Here is a 17226-nt window from a genome sequence, read left to right as displayed (position 1 = left end):
ATCTATTCGGCATATAATTCAGACGAAGGCGTGGCGCATGGATGAATTTTAATCGATGCATTTTCAGACGCTGGGTACGTCACACCTGCATACGATGAGGGCCCACATCCCAGAGGTGGGACAAAGTCATTGTTATGCAAGTCCAAGTCGAGTCGCAAGTCATCAAATTCATGACTCGAGTCGACTCGAGTCCAAGTCACATGACTCGAGTCCACATCTCATAGGTGGGACAAAGTCATTGTTATGCAAGTCCAAGTCGAGTCGCAAGTCATCAAATTCATGACTCGAGTCTGACTCGAGTCCAAGTCACATGACTCGAGTCCACATCTCATAGGTGGGACAAAGTCATTGTTATGCAAGTCCAAGTCGAGTCGCAAGTCATCAAATTCATGACTCGAGTCTGACTCGAGTCCAAGTCACATGACTCGAGTCCACACCTCTGCCACATCCTAAAGACAGGGTCCTTGTCTTTAACATCTGAACGTTCGCCCTAATTATTTAAGAGGGCCTCACTGCTCATGAGGCGCTGTGACGAAACCGGCCCAGAGTTTGCTTGTGCTGAATCAATGTCCGCTGATGTTATTCACTCAGAAATCAGCGTGGTTGGATGCGTGTTGTTTAAACAATACTGTTATTTCGATTTAAAGCTTTCGTGACTGCAGGGATTAATTTTCTTGGTTCTTTCGGTAAAGTCATGTAGAAGGGAAATAATAAAAATAAAACATAATAAACATTATTTTGTATGTTTTATTATTTCCCTTCTACGTGACTTTACCGAAAGAACCAAGAAGATGAATACTGTTATTGTTTACTGTTATTGTTAACACGGAGAGACAGATATAGGAGGAAGACGTTGCTTATACCTATAACCTGTGGACTATTTTTTTTTTATACGTAGGCTTTCACGACCAATATGATTCACAGTTTCCTTATTTTTGCTCAGCGTGTGTAAAAACAATGTGTCACAAACCCTCCTCAACCCGCAACGGTCAATTAATGAAAGCCACGTGAAGAAAATTCGCGAGTTATCTCGCAATATTTAAATGGGTTCGACGTTTCGCTTGAGATTACATCCAGCATCAGCAGGTTGTTCTCAAGAGCTCAGATCTCGAGTGATATATGTATTTGGCACATTTCATTCACGTGACACTTTTATAACTTGACTGTGTCGCGTGGAGGAGGGTTTACGGAACACACTTTTTTAAACCACCTAGCTCAAAAAGAAACCAATAATGAACCATCCTGCAATAATAATTCATTTTCCACTGCATCAATGTTGAACTTCTTTCACATCGTACGTAACCAACAATGCTAATCGGAGCTACTCGAACTCTCTCCCAAATTAAGCGGCGTTCCAATCATCATCTGCCCCAACCATCACCCTCCTCCCCTGCCCCACGTACACCCTCCCCTCCACGCGCGCCTTCTCGCCTGGCTCTCTCTGTCTCTCGCTCGCTCTCTCGCTCGCGGCAGCTATGCAGTTAAATTTAACTGCGCGCGGCTTTCGGGCACCCCACATGCCACGGAACGAGCCGTTGACATCCGGCGCTTGTCAGCCGCACGCTGGCCCCCGACACACTGACAGAGCCGCGCACAGGGGCTGGCTGGGATAGCGAGACGGAGCTCTCTTTAATCCCCTCCTCCACCCCCCCCCCCGAGTGGGCCACGGGGCTGCGGGAGCCGAAAGGCGAGCGACGAATGAGGGAGACACCAAATTACTGTCCCCCGAGACGGTGTCGAGAGATTTGGCAGGCAGTTGTATTCTTTTTTTGGTGCGTAATCGACATGTTGGGTCGGCCCGGTAAGCCGGAGTTTGGTGCAGTGGCTGTAGGTTGCACGATGTGTATAGATGCACGGAGTAGTTTATAATATTCTAAGTGTTTCTTGCTGTGATTGTCGCACCTGAAACAATTGTTTATTGCTGTGGTTATCCCACATGATGACGGACGCTTGTGTTGCGCCCGAAACGTCGTGATTTAATTGATTTTATTTTATACCTACGTGACTTTACCGAAATAACCAAAGAGTATGGATCCCTGCAGTCACGAAAACTTCAAATCTAGATTATTTCTAATATAGTTTCTAATATTTGTGATGTAGTTATTATTTCATTATCATCATCATCACATCGTCGCCTCAAGACTGACATCGTGGAAGTTGTAATGCAAATGCAATCTATTCTCTCATCCTCTGATTTCATATGTATCATCTTCATTCTAACGCCCCTCTCGTCACGTAATGCATCATGCAATTAATGGTTTCATATAGCATGTAATTAATTCATCTTCATCACCAACATCATCATTATCACGTAATTTCATCGTCACCCTCCATTATGTAATTAATAAGTCCATCAACACAACAATCATAATCACACTGGGAAACAAGAGACAAACAAACAAACAATGCCTTATGGATTGATAGTTTATTGCGAACTAACATTTAGTTATTACATCTGGAGGGTCTCCGAGTAACAGGTCACAGCTCGCAAGGGGCAAACAGCATCATAACTTCCTCGCTGATCTGCATGAGCAGCGAGGAAGCGCCTCATCACCAGAGTTTTGTTACTGACCAGGGTCCTGAAATTACAATTGGTAACATCACAGCGCCACCTCGTGGCCAAGATGGAGAATCTTTGACAGCCATCTCTGCCTGTCAATCCACGCCTTGCCTCCCTACGCACTATGGGAACCTCATTTGCCAGTAAAAATATGATAATTGGTTTTTTACCCTTCTATCTGGCAACAAAACTGACACCTTTTTACAAGGAGTCATGTTTGCATAGACCGCAATACCTGCAGTGAAGTATGACCAAATAACCGACAGGTAGTGTCGGTTATTTGGTCATACTTCACCCCGCTGGATGCACTGTGAATCGGGAATGATGCCAAGGAGGCCCACAGCGATACCGTTCAATCTCACAGACGTTGAACGTGTTAATTTCCAACCTTGGTGTAGCAATCTTTGCATCTGTAACATATCAGATAAAAGGTGCCGAATCCAAGTGTGGCATCAGATGACACAATGGTTCAGGTACTTTTAAGCCATCGAAAGCAGGCACACCATGTTCACGCTGGATGTTTACACGAGCACAAACGTTCATGTTATGCTTTGTTGTGAGTCGTCATGGAAAAAGCGTTACTTAATCTGTGTTCATACTTCATAGTAATTATACAGTGGCATTTTCTTAGAGACACGTAATTCACTTTTGACGAGTATTGTGTCTGTTTGTTACTGAAATTACCTGCTTTTATATAAGAGAGACTATGCAATATATATTACAAAGTTCTTTCAGATATGCTGCAGAGAACATTTTATAAACTTAGAAAATGTATCTCACACCCATGAAGCTTTCAAGATGATCTATACATGTACAATGCCAAAATTATTTAAAATATAAAAAAGTAGACGCAGATTTAACAACTTGAGCAGATGTTTGCCCATGTCAAAAGGCAAAACGCAGACATATTGTGGATACAGACAAGGGTTGTGGATAGCGTTTAAATCATCTGCCATCCACACACTCGTTTCACCACCTCTTGAAAAGCACGAGTCTGCCTGTAAAACATCAGATACCTACAGGCAGAAAAAAGCGGAAACTTGAAACCAGCGAAAACACATTGGCCTTCCGTACAAAATTCCGTGCTGTCATTGTGGTAACTTCATTTTTAAACAAAGTCCTAGGCGGCACTGATGCCTGGGCTGATGGGAAGAAGAAAAACAGATTGACAATTAAATTATTGGGTGCCAAAGCTTAAGGCATTCCTTTCCCGGACCCTGTCTGGGATGAGCAATACTGACAAGAAAGTTGTCCGCCTCTGGCAAATTCTGCGACTGCGTCTGTCTGCCCTTCCGTGAACACTCCCAAAAAAACATGCCGCTGCAAACACCCCAGGGTAATTTGACATCTGACAACTTTATACCCGCATTTATCGCCTGATTCAATCAATGTTACATTATTTATTTTCACGAGTCAAGTAAAACTAAAAAAAAATCGTGTGCAAGATCCGAAGCATATTTACAGCAGCCTGAGCTTAGGGCAGGAACGTTGCCATTTAATGTAATGGGCCCTTAAATGCCAAGACTGAGGCACCCCGCAAAAAGGGCAGGGGGAGGGAAAAGCGTGCAAGGATAATCCCGAGATGCTGACGTTACAGGTTGGAGGACGGCATGGGAGAGTGATCGCGCTCATGTTTGCAGAGACGTTGAAAGCACTGCGGAGACAGCTGTCACGAATTCTGTTGCACACAACGCAGAACTGATCGTCAAATAGTTTTTTTTCATTGCTCGTGGTGTTGACGGAGAGCTCCTCAATTTACATTTGACAGCCACTCTCGGACCGCAACCAAAAATAGGCGCGGCTTTCCCCGAGTCCGACCCTAATTGTTATTTACATTTTTGCTCTACTTGCTCCGCTTTAGACGTTCCCTACTTTGTATGAAAATATTCCTGACGTGCCTTTAAAATATTACACGCACCCTTTGCCCTGTTTTTTTTTTAATAATCTCACTCCACGTGTGTGTAGTCTGGTTATTTTGAAATGATTCTAGGTTTGAAGCTTTCGTGACTGCAATGATTCATACTCTTAGGTTTTGTCGGTAAAGTCACGTGACTTTACCGCAAAAACCTAAGCGTATTTTGAAATGATTAACACCTGGGACAATAAAGAGGGACATTCGCATGCATTACCACTCAATTTCAATTAAAAGTATTTCGTCTGGTACTTCAAACTGAGGACAGCCGTGTTTATTGTGTCATTTTATTACATTCTTTCTCGTAAGTAATTTCCCTTAATCTGTATTCGTGAAAGATGCCGGCTGCAATGAGCCAAAACTAAAATAAACAGCTCAGCATGGAATGAACAAAGCGTACGGGTTGTAAAATGGCGGTTACACATTTAATGACCCCGAGCAAAAGGCAAACTCCTTAAAAGTCAACAGCTGTGACTCGTACATTGCAAATGTCTTATGTTGTGTTTAGTTTGTTGTCCTTCCCCCGCACCTCCGATTAGCACGGTTGGCGACGTACGGTGCGAAAGAAGTTCAACATTCCAAAAAAGCCCTCAATTTTTCAAACAAATTAAAAACACTTTCTTTTCAACTTCAAATCTAGCAAACGGGTCATTTGTAAAAAACGAAAGCATCCTCGACTGGGCCTCCCGATGCCCCTACCACAAACAGCCGCAGAGTTTGGTGAGGAACATTCAACGAAACATTAAAAGAGACAGATGCCCAAAGCGGCAGTTTAAAATGAGCGAGCGTGCGGCACATTGAGCCCAAACGTGAGCTGTTGTGTGTTGGGGGGGTGGTGGTGGTGGCTGTTTACCTTGGTTGGTGGTGGTGGTGGCGACAATTGGCTTTGTTGAAGACGATGAGCGGCGGTGGTTCGGGGGAGCGGTGGTTTTGAAATCCTTTATATTAAGTTCACTTGCTTGCTTGCTTGCGCGCTTACGACCGTGCAAATCTTTCGGTCGTTTTTTAACCCACTTCCCGTGATCCAATGGAGCTGACATTTTGCACACAGACTCGTTGTGCGTGACAATTTATTTTCGTGAAAAAATTTTTCCCAAAATTTTCCACTTTTTAGGAAAATAAAAAAATTCATATTTAATTTAAAATACCAATGTGATAAAAATGAAACTCTTACTCAAGAAAAACAGAAATGAATAATAAAATAAAACCGATGCCACGCATATAAAAAAATTATAGTGAAAAACTTTGTTTTTACGGGTAATTTTTTTTTACCTTGGTGGTGGTGGTGGTGGCGAGTTGGCTTTGTTGGAGACAAGGAGCGGCGGTGGTTCAGGGGGGGTGGTGGTGGTGGTGGTGGTTGTTCAGATGCCATGCGGAGAGCCCTGCCCGAGCTTGCGATTGGCCGCCGCGCGTCGGTGTGGTTACTTGACGTCGAGCAAGTTTCGGACGGTTTCCATGATTAATGATGGCAAGTAACCACCCGAAACCTGCTCGACGAGTCGAGCAACAACGACGACCCTTGCCTCGGATGACGACATACGGAGGAATAAAATAAACACCTCCGCTCGCTCGATGATGCCCCCAGATGCTTGGTGACTTCGGTTAGGGAAATTGAAGCTTTTCTCGTAACGTGATCGATCTTTATTCGTAGCGGGCACGGTCGATTCGACGCGTCCATGCTTGCAGCGACGCGGTTCACGTCACCAGCTCCCGTCGCCGGCCCAGTTAAGCACCTCGGACCGCGCGTCTTTGGAAGAGTTGGGAGGTTTGGCAGAGCCACGGCTTGTGGTTATGGACGTTGGAACTTCTTTCGCTTGTGCACGTGAATGCAAGGGACCCCCGTATCCACGCAGTAGTACTAAATCAAAGTACAACTTCCTAGATTCGTATACATGTGTTTTTGTTACTTCTAATATTTTCACAGATTCATCGTTAACGTCATCCGCCTTGATATATTAACCGCTGGATGAAGGCCTCTCCATAGCCCTTGCAACCTCTTACGGTCCTGCGATGCAACGTCCCATCATCCTGCACACGAGATGACTTCATCGTTTCTATCTCCGCGGGAGGGGGGGGGGTCATCTCATGTGTGTCCACTCAGCCGTCAGTCTCGACCACCGGCCATCAAACCCTTCTCGACACGTGTCCCGCCCAAGCCCGCTTAATGTTGGTAACGGTCAATATACGATGACTCTGTGACATATTGGCTCACCTTAGATGTTGTTTTATGGAAATTTTGAAAAAAGACAATGCTTGAACATTTTACTCTTGATCGATATCAAAGTGCGCGCTTGTCCCCTCACATTAGGAATTGCGGGTTCATATAATTCATGTATTGTTAATATTCATTGTAAACTATTGAAAATAAATGTATTAAGGTGCCCAGTTTTGGATGGCGTTGCCCCCCCCCCCCGTGCCCTCCCCCCAACTCTCTACTTCCACAATATTTGCCTTCTCCATGTCAACAAAATACAAACAATGTTGGATTTGATGTCGCAATCATGATCTGATGTGGAATTCACGTAATCATAGTCATCTGTGTTGCTCTCCAGGTTGCAGCAAAAATGTGACCAGTCTGTGAATTACACGTCAACGAAAGAGTGAACGTGGCAACATCGGCAAATTGTCCGTCGTTGGCAAAGTGGCGGAGGAGGCGACTAAATAAATTGCACGTTGCTAGATTCCTGTCAGCCAAAGACACGTGTCGTTACTGAAATATGTTGCGTGTGTGTTCGTGCACATGCATGCACGCAAACATGCACACACACACAAAAATAGATAAACCAATCTTAGCTCAGAGTATTACGGTTATGTGTCATGAGTCTGGTGTAGAAGCGTTATGGCCAGAGACAAAAATCACCGCTTGGCCTGCATATGATGGTGAGACAAATGCTCATAGCGAGCACCTATTAAGTCTGGCACAGCACACACGTGAGCAATGTGATTAGCTCCACGCAGCCACCTTTGTCTCGCCAATGGCAAACACATCACGCCAGGCATTTGTTTTATGCTGATCCGACCCACATAAAGGCTCGGGTCATATTCAAAATACAAACGAACACTGGCGTTGTGCGTAATGGATAAAAAATATATTCACACACCAATTGCCACTGTGTATATAATGTCTAGAAATTAATCGCAGGTTGTTGCCACAATTAAATTATAAGCCTATTGCGCCAAACGCACACACACACACACGTATGCAAGCCTAATGCATGGATACGTGATATAAGAATTGCTTTTTTAAAAAGACGGTGGCTTGCCCTGGGCTGTACGTGTAAAGTGTCGTGATGGCAGCTGAGATCCACGCAGCCAGATCACAAACTGATTTCGCTATGAACATGACTTGTGCTTCAAAGACTGACACTTTGATAATGTGACAAAACAATTCGTTGCACGGGTGAAAGTTTTTTTAAAGTAAAATGCTGTCTGGTGTAGACAAATCAGTGTCAAATATAATGCATATATTATGAGAGCATCCTTAATACAGGTTTTTTTTGGGTTAGATCGCGTGAAAAAAAATCCGTCGTTAAACCCGCCACCACTCGGCACAGCCAACTAGTAAGGTTTGTCACGCAAATAAAACATACCAAATCATTACTAGCACAGCACATCGGTGTGTTGGAGAGTAAACCCACAACATTTACAATTCGAGTACGACGTTTCGCCAGTAATTACAACTGGCATCATCAGGTCACAGCCAGATTTGATATCAGAGCATGTTTGTTTACATGTTCACCCCAAGTACTGTATGTGATTAGTGCAGACTTGATTCCTTGAAAAGGGTATCTAGATGGTGGTTGAACATCTTGACATCTGTTTTATTTCCAGAAAGGGTAAAACCTCTTCTTATTTTCATACTTTGATCCTGGCAAAAAGGTCCCATGATGAAAATTTACCATGTTGTTTTAACCGATTAATACACCAAATATGTATGATTTGAACAAATGGCAACATTTCTATGAAAATATATCTTAAAACAAACAAAACCATTGGTGGCTTTTATAAATCTTAAATGGCAAATTGTGGGGAGGAAAACATACACAATATTACTTTCCTAACAAGACGAAGGGGGAGTGACTTTGCTATTGAAAACTGTCAATTGTGAATATACTGCATTAACAACAGTAGGCTGTTAACACGTTTGTCACGTTTTTAATGGACATTGCATAAATCTGGGCGTCAAATAAAAGTGGTCGATACTGCTGTTAATGACTCGTAAAAAATTAACCCGTAAAAACAAAGTTTTTCACTATAAATCCTTTATATGCGTGGCATCGGGGCGGCTAGAGTCCTCTCGTCCTCTGGCTTGAGATGGCTGCCACCTATGGGTCAGATGATTGTCTGGCAGCATTAAGCAATTGGTAATTAAATATTTAAAAAAAATTCCCTAAACAGTGTAAAATTTTGGAATTTTTTTCTCACGAAAATGCATTGTCACGCACAACGAGTCTGTGTGCAAAATGTCAGCTCGATTGAATCACGGGAAGTGGGTTAAAAACGACCGAAAGATTTGCACGGTCCTAAGCAAGCAAGCGAACTTAATATAAAGGATTTAAAAATGCAACGCGTTGAGGAACTATGAAGCAGTCACTAGGCCATTCATTGTGATGGGAAAAAAAGAAAGTTTTGTCAAAACATCTCTCAATATGTTGTAAAATAACGTTCCACTTATAGTACTTTGCAAAATACAAAAGGAAGGGTCAGCTGTTCCTGGGGTGAGCGGGCATTTGCTCTGTCTGCGCCTCGGTTGTGGAATTCCCTCCCGCTGATAATTAATGTATCCGTTAATGTGGATTATTTTAAGTCTCGTCTAAAACACATCTACTTACGTTCATTTATTCTACTTGTCTTCTCTTTCTCTCTATTGACCTTTCCTTATTCTTACAAGCCGCCTTGAGACATTAGTGGAAGGCGCCTTACAACTAAATGTAAATTATTATAAAGTACTGAACCATAATTAAAATTACAAATGCGTCTTTGTTGCTAATGACTATGAATGCCGTGATAAAAAACAAAAATCTCACGGGGTTTTGGGGCATTGGGTAAAGAATGAAAGGAGACACTTAGGGACCACAGTTTTCCGTTTTAGACAGTTAATACATGAAGGCAACGGTCTATTATACATGTTGACATTTATGAAAAGAAAACGAATACATTTATATCGAAGCCTTTTCACGGTCATAGATTGAAACATTACTCTGACATTAAACAATACACAAAACTCTAGCCGACAATATTTGCCCCACGATTCAGCGGCGTACTTAAGCACTTTTACACATTTCCAGTAAACAAAAAAAAATCCAATTTGTAAAATGAAATAAATCAACTTTTTTGAATGTGAGGCCTGGGGCGTGTAACGATCCACCCACGGTTCAATTCAAGACTCAATTATTTAGTTTACCGGCGTGGTGAATGTAAGGACCTCTAGCGTCTAGCGGGGTCACGTGAATAACTTGCTCATGGCAAAACACTGAATCTGACCACAAGCGAATGGACGAATCCACTTATCTTGTGCTTAAGAATTTAAATCAATCGATGAATCGTTACACCCCGACTAACACTCTTTGAATTATCATAAAGCAAGTTGTGTTACATCAGGTTTTTTTCACGTGACTACAAAGTAACTAAATCCATGGAATATTCCCGTCAACATTAAGCAAGTTACAGCATTTTTGGGGCCTTGTTTGAAGACTGGTTAACACGGTGAAAAACACGACCAAAATGTAGCGTCAAAAATTTACAGCCCATTATCAATCAGCTGCTGGGTGAAGGCCTCGCCATGCCATATCCATCAAGAGGGGATATTTGACCATACTTTAACACGCTGGTCATCGTGGGTTGGTGATGGTCGAGTTGATTCAGATGTCACTTGCCACTAATTTTTAGCTGTAACTGGGAATTGAACTCAGATTTCTGGGTTCACTAACCACTGCGCAACACACCCCCTGCCACAACCAGCCAATGATAATGTAGCTCAAATACCCACTGATGGAAATGAAAGTGGAGCCAGTCTGTACTCAAGAGAGGTTGGGGAAGTCAAGACAATTTAAAGTTAACCTGTCCTCAAGCATACTTATAGACCCTCTTTAAGCAAACACTTCAGTAGACATTTACTATAAACATTCTTTTCATCGTAAATTGTTCTTCCAAGAATATACAAAGCCCTTTTGGCCCGATCACGACCCTTGACTTTGCCACATATATACACATGACTATATTAAACAAAACACATTTGGAAAATAAAAATAGCCATGTTTAACTTATGTATGTTTAACTTACATTGCATCGGTCTGAACTTTACCCGGAAAATATAAGAGCTTCAAACTGATCGTCATAACGAACCGTAGAATTAAGCACTTCACGTGGTTCTCAAAGGAGAACCACGTGTTCACGCTACGTTGGTCCGTATTTAGAAAGGACTCTATCTATGTATCGAGGTAAAGTATTGGACAATCCTGCTTTTGGAGCTGGAAATAATCAAGTTGACTGGAAAGAGAGCCGACTGATTTAATGGTCCACCAATGTCCCACCGTCACATAGCAGGGGTCTTATTACACTGGTCAACACACTTTTTCTGGCATAAGGTATTCCAACGGTTTTAAGGTAATTTTGGGGTGCTGATTCGAAATCTGGCATCAGTTTTGTCTATCACATCAGGTTTTTGAGATATCAAATATTGCATTTTCAATGAAAACTGCAGAAGAAAAATATTAAATAAATGTGGATATCTACATAAAATCATATTATAAACACACTATCCTAAAAATACAACACCATATTTTAACACTAAAGCAGTCACTGACTCGCAACAACTTGCAATCATAAGTGACAGAGTTAATTTCGGGTAAAATCAATGAAAATGGGGTATGCCGTTAGCAGAGAAATGAGATGTGCTGGAGCAAATCTGAGATCACATTTGGAATCGGCACCCTGAAATTAGTCTAAAACAGCTGCAAAAGTCCAGGCCATAAAAAAAAAAATGTTGTTGTTGACTAGTGTTATAGCCACCCAGACGGGGCCTCTGATGCACTGCCATAGACATTCCCGTGATCACAATGACCCTCAACGTGCCCAAACAAATCAGAGTTTCAGAAGCTAAGCAAATTGCGCATGGTTACTGCTTGAATGGGTGACCACGGGGGCTTGCCAGATGTCGTAGGCACGGCCTGTGGGGAGGTCAGGAGATCGCACTCCACCAATAAATTGTTGAATCAATCTGTGCAGAGTTTGGGTGTGTTAGCACTCTTACGTATGAATGTTCTCCGGGTATTCCAGTCTCCTCCCATATATCAGAAAGTCTCCAAAACAGAATTGGCCAAGCATCCCAATGCGGTTCCCTCCTCAAGAGTCTTAACACTGAGGTTTGTATTGGGTTCATATTTTGGTATCATTATAAACACCAGGGGCACACGTAACAGAGTTAGTTGAATTTCATCCAACATAGCTGTCTTTTTATTAACATACGTAATTCTTACAGTTTATTTTAACATATATTTCAGATGTATTAATTTTCCCCAGTTGCCGTTGCTGATAACAAATGATACGTTTTTCATCGTGATTATTCGTGAAAGTTAAGTTCACAAAAAACTTTATTTGAGCACGTGACCAGTGGAGATTTCAAAACAATGTTGAATGTATTGGGTGTTATGTATGTACTCGTATTTTATTAAATTTATTTAGCAGCAATCATATACACTATTTGCATATGTTAACCATAATTGACTGAATTTCGATTTAAAGCTTTCGTGACTGCAGGGATTCATCTTCTTGGTTCTTTCGGTAAAGTCACGTAGAAGGGAAGTAATAAAATAATAAAAATTAAACATAATAATTTTATTATGTTTTATTTTAATAATAATTCTACGTGACTTTACCGAAAGAACCAAGGAGACATAATTGACTGCTATATGCACAGTTTCAAGACCACATATATTTGATCCACTCATGTCTCACTTGATCATGACCATAATCATTCCTGAGATGTATAATGATGTTCTTTTCACATTCTAAGATATATAACGTGCAGCCCTGTAATTTATTGCTTAAGGAGGGTAATTTGGCCTACTCTTCCCTGCTAGCCAGGCATCTTGGAAGTTGTGGGAGCACCCAAACTTGACCCGACCACATGCGATCTGTTGATTGACTAACTGTCTCGTTTGCTTTACCCTGAACAAAATAAAACTGCACTTTTCCAATAAGCATGTAAAAAAATATATACAGTATATGAATACTGTGTCATATACAGTATATTTACACACACACATACACTCGTACATATTTTACCTTTTAACTGAACCTCACTTTGTTATTTCGCCACATAAAAAAAACCTAATCAGGAGCAACACGTTACGGCTTGAAAGGTGAATACTCATGCGGCCTTTAATTTAACCAGAGAAACATTCTGACTCTGAGCAAATCCATCGCCAGTATCACGTTCCCCCATCGTAGCCATCGGCCGGCTCAAGTGGGCACAACACCCATTGAAGGGAGCAGGGGGAGCGAGTTGAATGAGGTAAAGAGGTCACGGACACAGCTCCGTTTCCAACCCTCTCGCAACGGTGGGGTGAGAGTTTTAGTTTTTACGATGGATAGCATCTCCTCGGCCGCGGTCAAAACTTTCTCGTTTTGGTGATCGAACGAAGAGGCCGCCGTGTCCCGATGTGTTGTGATGGGTTATTTGTGACGGCTTGATTGAATAATTTGATCGAATATCAATGTTCGCATGTAGGATGTGCGTTGGTATACACGGGACCATCACGTACGAAGTGGTTATACGAGTTGCTTCTGGCCTCTTTAAGTAATTTACACCTGCTATGGCTGTATTATTTAAAAACAAACTTTGGGTCATTTATCTATAATTATATTGACATTAAGTTGATTTCAATTGTGTATTATTGTATATAGATCTGCACACTATATTCTGACAATGAGATATATACTCATATAGATGCCATTTAGTGTTTTAAAATGTGGCTGCTCAATAATACACAGTGGGCAAAGATGCCATTCATCTGCGAGTTTGATGATTTACATTTTTTATAAGAGGGTATTAATTGAAAAATAAACACTGCACAGTTTAACATGGGAAAACACCTGTGCCGCAAAGACTGTTATTGTGAGCACGCGTCTATGTTAGTGATGTTCAGCCTTAAATATACATGTGCATAGGATTACAATTTTTTTTAGGAAAATATTTTATGCGTGTAAATTACCTCTTGACCCGAGAAAAAATATTTTACTGGTTCCTATATCAGCACTTGGTATGTAAATTCATATTAATTCTACCTTATAAACTGTTATCTAGACGAGACACCCTCCAACAATGAAATAAAAAAAATCTATTGTTCTGAAAGCCATATTTTTTTTGTGTTCATTGTAACACACGGCAGTCAACGCCAATGTCAAAATGCGCGCACTGGGGGGCCCATCGTACGACCACACAGTCACACGACACACAAGGGAGGAGGCGATCAGAGTTGAAGAATGAGGGCACCTTGGTACCATCATCAGCTTTCCGATCGCTGTGGTGGCTCGATGTCTCTCTCTTTCTCTCTCTGCGAGGCGTTGAACAGCTATCCAGATGCTCGCTGACCGTCTCCTGTTAACCTGGGGTTAAGGGTTCATCGTAGATGGGGGCGTCCTGTGGGGAGAATCGAGAGGAGGGTCAGGTGTGAACGCGTGGCAAATCTAGCGTTGACAGAAGGAACAGATCCCTGCAGTGCTGAGAGATGATACCAGCGATCCCACACCCTGCCTTATATACTCGTATAGACAAACGTCGAATTATATATCGGCGATAACCTCACTGAGGCTCGAGACTTTTTCCACAGGGCCCTGGGATTTTAGGCCCCTGTGGTTGGTTAACACAACACCAGCTCGAGAGAAAATGTCCCTGAATTTCCTAAAGAAATCAGCTTTAAGGAAAAAATATAAAACACATTCCTGTGGAGGGAGCTGGTAGGAACGTTGAGTTGCTCGGTCAATGGCCGACTGTGAGGGCGGGCACAAGCCGGCGCGAGTAGGTTAAACGTTGAGTTTTATAAGGGCACCACGGGGTGACCAGCCCCCCCCCCACCCAGCCCCACCCTCCCCACCCAGCCCCTCCCCACCCTCCCCTCCCCACCCAGCCCCTCCCTGCACGACGGACACAATAATCCCCTGTGGGCTGGTGTAACCAGGAGGTTCCTACCAGTAAAACTTCGCTTAGGGTGCATTTGTGCAACTGGCCACCTGAGAAAATAGATATACAAGAAGCTACTTGCTTGACCCTCATGCAATGGCCACCCATTACATTTATAGAACAATGCGCTCACAACACTTGAATCTCTTCACACTCCACTAACCACACCTATACCAACTCCACCAAACCAACTCCACCATTCAGACTGTGCTTTCAATTTGACGACGTGGAGTGATGAAATCATGTGGAACTTTGGCTTAGCAGAATAATGTCCTGTATGTTCCAGAACTGCCCACAGAAGTATTCTTGGATATTTCGGTAAAGTCACGTAGAAGGGAAATGATAAAATAATAAAAATAAAACATAATAAAATTCTCACGACGTTTCGGCCACAACACAAGCAGCCGTCCTCAGGTGAAGAACAGAGCTGTCGGAAAGGTTTCATAGAACTGCAATCTTCTTTATGTGTGTATGTACGTTGAACTTCTTTCGCACCGTACGTAGCCAACCGTGTCCATCGGAGGTGCGGGGGAAGGACAACAAACTAGACACAAAAAGCAACTCGATACATGCTTCAAGAGACTTAATTCTATCCGTACACTAGGGGGCGAACTTTCTCTCAGGTGTGGCTCACAGAGATTGCCCATTGTTGCGGGAATTAAAGCTAAGAGTCAACATTTTATAGCGCCATTGGTGGGGCAGACCGAGGCGATCAACTGGTTTTATTTCATGCAACAGAATTCGAACCCTTACAAACAGTTTGCCTTGGATGCTAACCCCCCTTTTCCTGAAGACGACCGCTTGTGTTGCGATCGAAACGTCGTAGTTTTTTGTTATTTTTTGTTATTTTCTTTGAACCTATCCCACGTGACTTTACCGAAAGACCCAAGAATAAGAATTCGAACCCTCTGACTCCTGGGCCACATGCCCCCCCCCCTCAGCTGTTCCTCGTCTCTCAAGAGAAACATACACAACAGTAAGTGCATGGAGCGGTGGTGCGACGGTTAGCATGCCGCAAGATGAACCCAGCAACCCGAGTTTCACTCCTGGCCATGGCCAACATCAGTGGTGAGTGGCAGAGGTGGGACAAAGTCATTGTTATGCAAGTCCAAGTCGAGTCGCAAGTCACATGACTCGAGTCCACACCTCTGGTGAGTGGCATCTGAGCCGTGGTCGAGCCAACTCTCTCTATCAAACCGTACTGACGAGCGAGGTGAAGTTCGATTTAAAGCTTTCGTGACTGCAGGGATTCATCTTCTTGGTTCTTTCGGTAAAGTCACGTAGAAGGGAAGTAATAAAATAATAAAAATAAAACATAATAAAACAATTCTCACGACGTTTCGGCCACAACGCACGGCTGCTTGCGTTGTGGCCGAAACGTCGTGAGAATTGTTTTATTATGTTTTATTTTTATTATTTTATTACTTCCCTTCTACGTGACTTTACCGAAAGAACCAAGAAGATGAGCGTGGTGATGTATGGTCACGTCACCTCCGTGACAGACATGGTATGGGAAGGGCCTTCATCCAGCAGGGGATTGAGAAAGACTTTAAATAAAACAATTACATAGATATGTTCCTGCTGAAGTGAACTCAATATCTCATTAAGCATTTCGAAATCCTGAAGGCATTTATAAATATAACAATTTGGCATAGCATAAGCGTAAAGTAGTTATATCCACAGTGCAATGAATGTCAATGCTCCTGTATGTCAAATTGGCTCTGTATTACTGCCCGGCTTCCCTTACTCGTGTTTTATTTATAGTACTTCACTCTGGAGCGTGAGTAAAATAACACACAACACACCCCGTAGTGAATGTTTCATTGCAAACGTGAACTTTCTCGTAAAAAATTAAAATATTAAATGTGCACGATAAAAAAAAGTTTGGCTCTCGAATGTCCGCACGTCCGTGCTTACCAGTAATGTTCTAAGTACACCGCCTGCCAAGAGACGTAACTCTTGCACGCATTAAACACACGGAATATTTGCGGCACGGGTCTTTTTTATAGCTACCCTGGGGAAAGAGCCACTTGAGGAATCTGTTCAATCGCCCTACAAATGCAGCCATTCATTCCACCAGCACTGGTAACAACAACACAATATATCTCACAGCTTTTCCCTGTTTTAATACACTAAAGGATATAATTAGGGGCACATTTGATTGCTCCTTATCCGTGGCAAATCAGGGCATTGGATATCCTGAGAGTAAATCTGTCGTTTAATAATGTATCCATGACCACTTCTATGAATGACAAATAAAAGCATTTCGAAGGATGGGAAATACAACTTTTTCCTAAATGTTGTGAGTACTGTTAAGATGTTGCTGTAAAAGTAACCGTCAATGGATTAAAACAAACCTCTGGAATAAAATGATTTCTCGTTTTAACAAACTGAAATAATCCATAAATTGTCTACGGCGCAGAATTAAATGAAACCACATTTTCAATGAGCATCTCTTACAGGTGTGTTCATTACCACAACGAAAATGTGATACGGTCTGACGAATCCACTGCTGGATGAAGGCCTCCCTGCACCTTGTGTCAGTCACTGGGATTGGTGGACCATACTTCA

The 17226-nt window shown here is 42.4% G+C and overlaps 1 protein-coding gene and 1 long non-coding RNA gene across 2 annotated transcripts in view; both read right to left on the bottom strand.

Annotated features, from left to right (window-relative positions):
- Nucleotides 1–2406: 2406 nt before the first annotated feature.
- LOC144722634 (uncharacterized) lies at nt 2407–6878 on the bottom strand. The gene is made up of 2 exons (XR_013586074.1): nt 5745–6878; nt 2407–5325 (listed from the first exon to the last, which is right to left on the bottom strand). It is a non-coding gene; the product is annotated as an uncharacterized LOC144722634 (long non-coding RNA).
- Nucleotides 6879–8272: 1394 nt separating this feature from the next.
- The window catches only part of LOC144722633 (uncharacterized), a 100023-nt gene continuing 91069 nt past the window's right edge, over nt 8273–17226 (bottom strand). The window contains exon 8 of the mRNA XM_078600889.1: nt 8273–14115. The gene's annotated coding sequence lies outside the window, so the exon portion shown is untranslated. The remainder of the gene's footprint in view (nt 14116–17226) is intronic.

Source organism: Lampetra planeri, chromosome 15 (genome assembly GCF_965212315.1).
Source record: "Lampetra planeri chromosome 15, kcLamPlan1.2.h2, whole genome shotgun sequence".
Lineage (NCBI taxonomy): Eukaryota > Metazoa > Chordata > Hyperoartia > Petromyzontiformes > Petromyzontidae > Lampetra > Lampetra planeri.
This window is presented reverse-complemented; position numbering and strand designations above follow the sequence as displayed.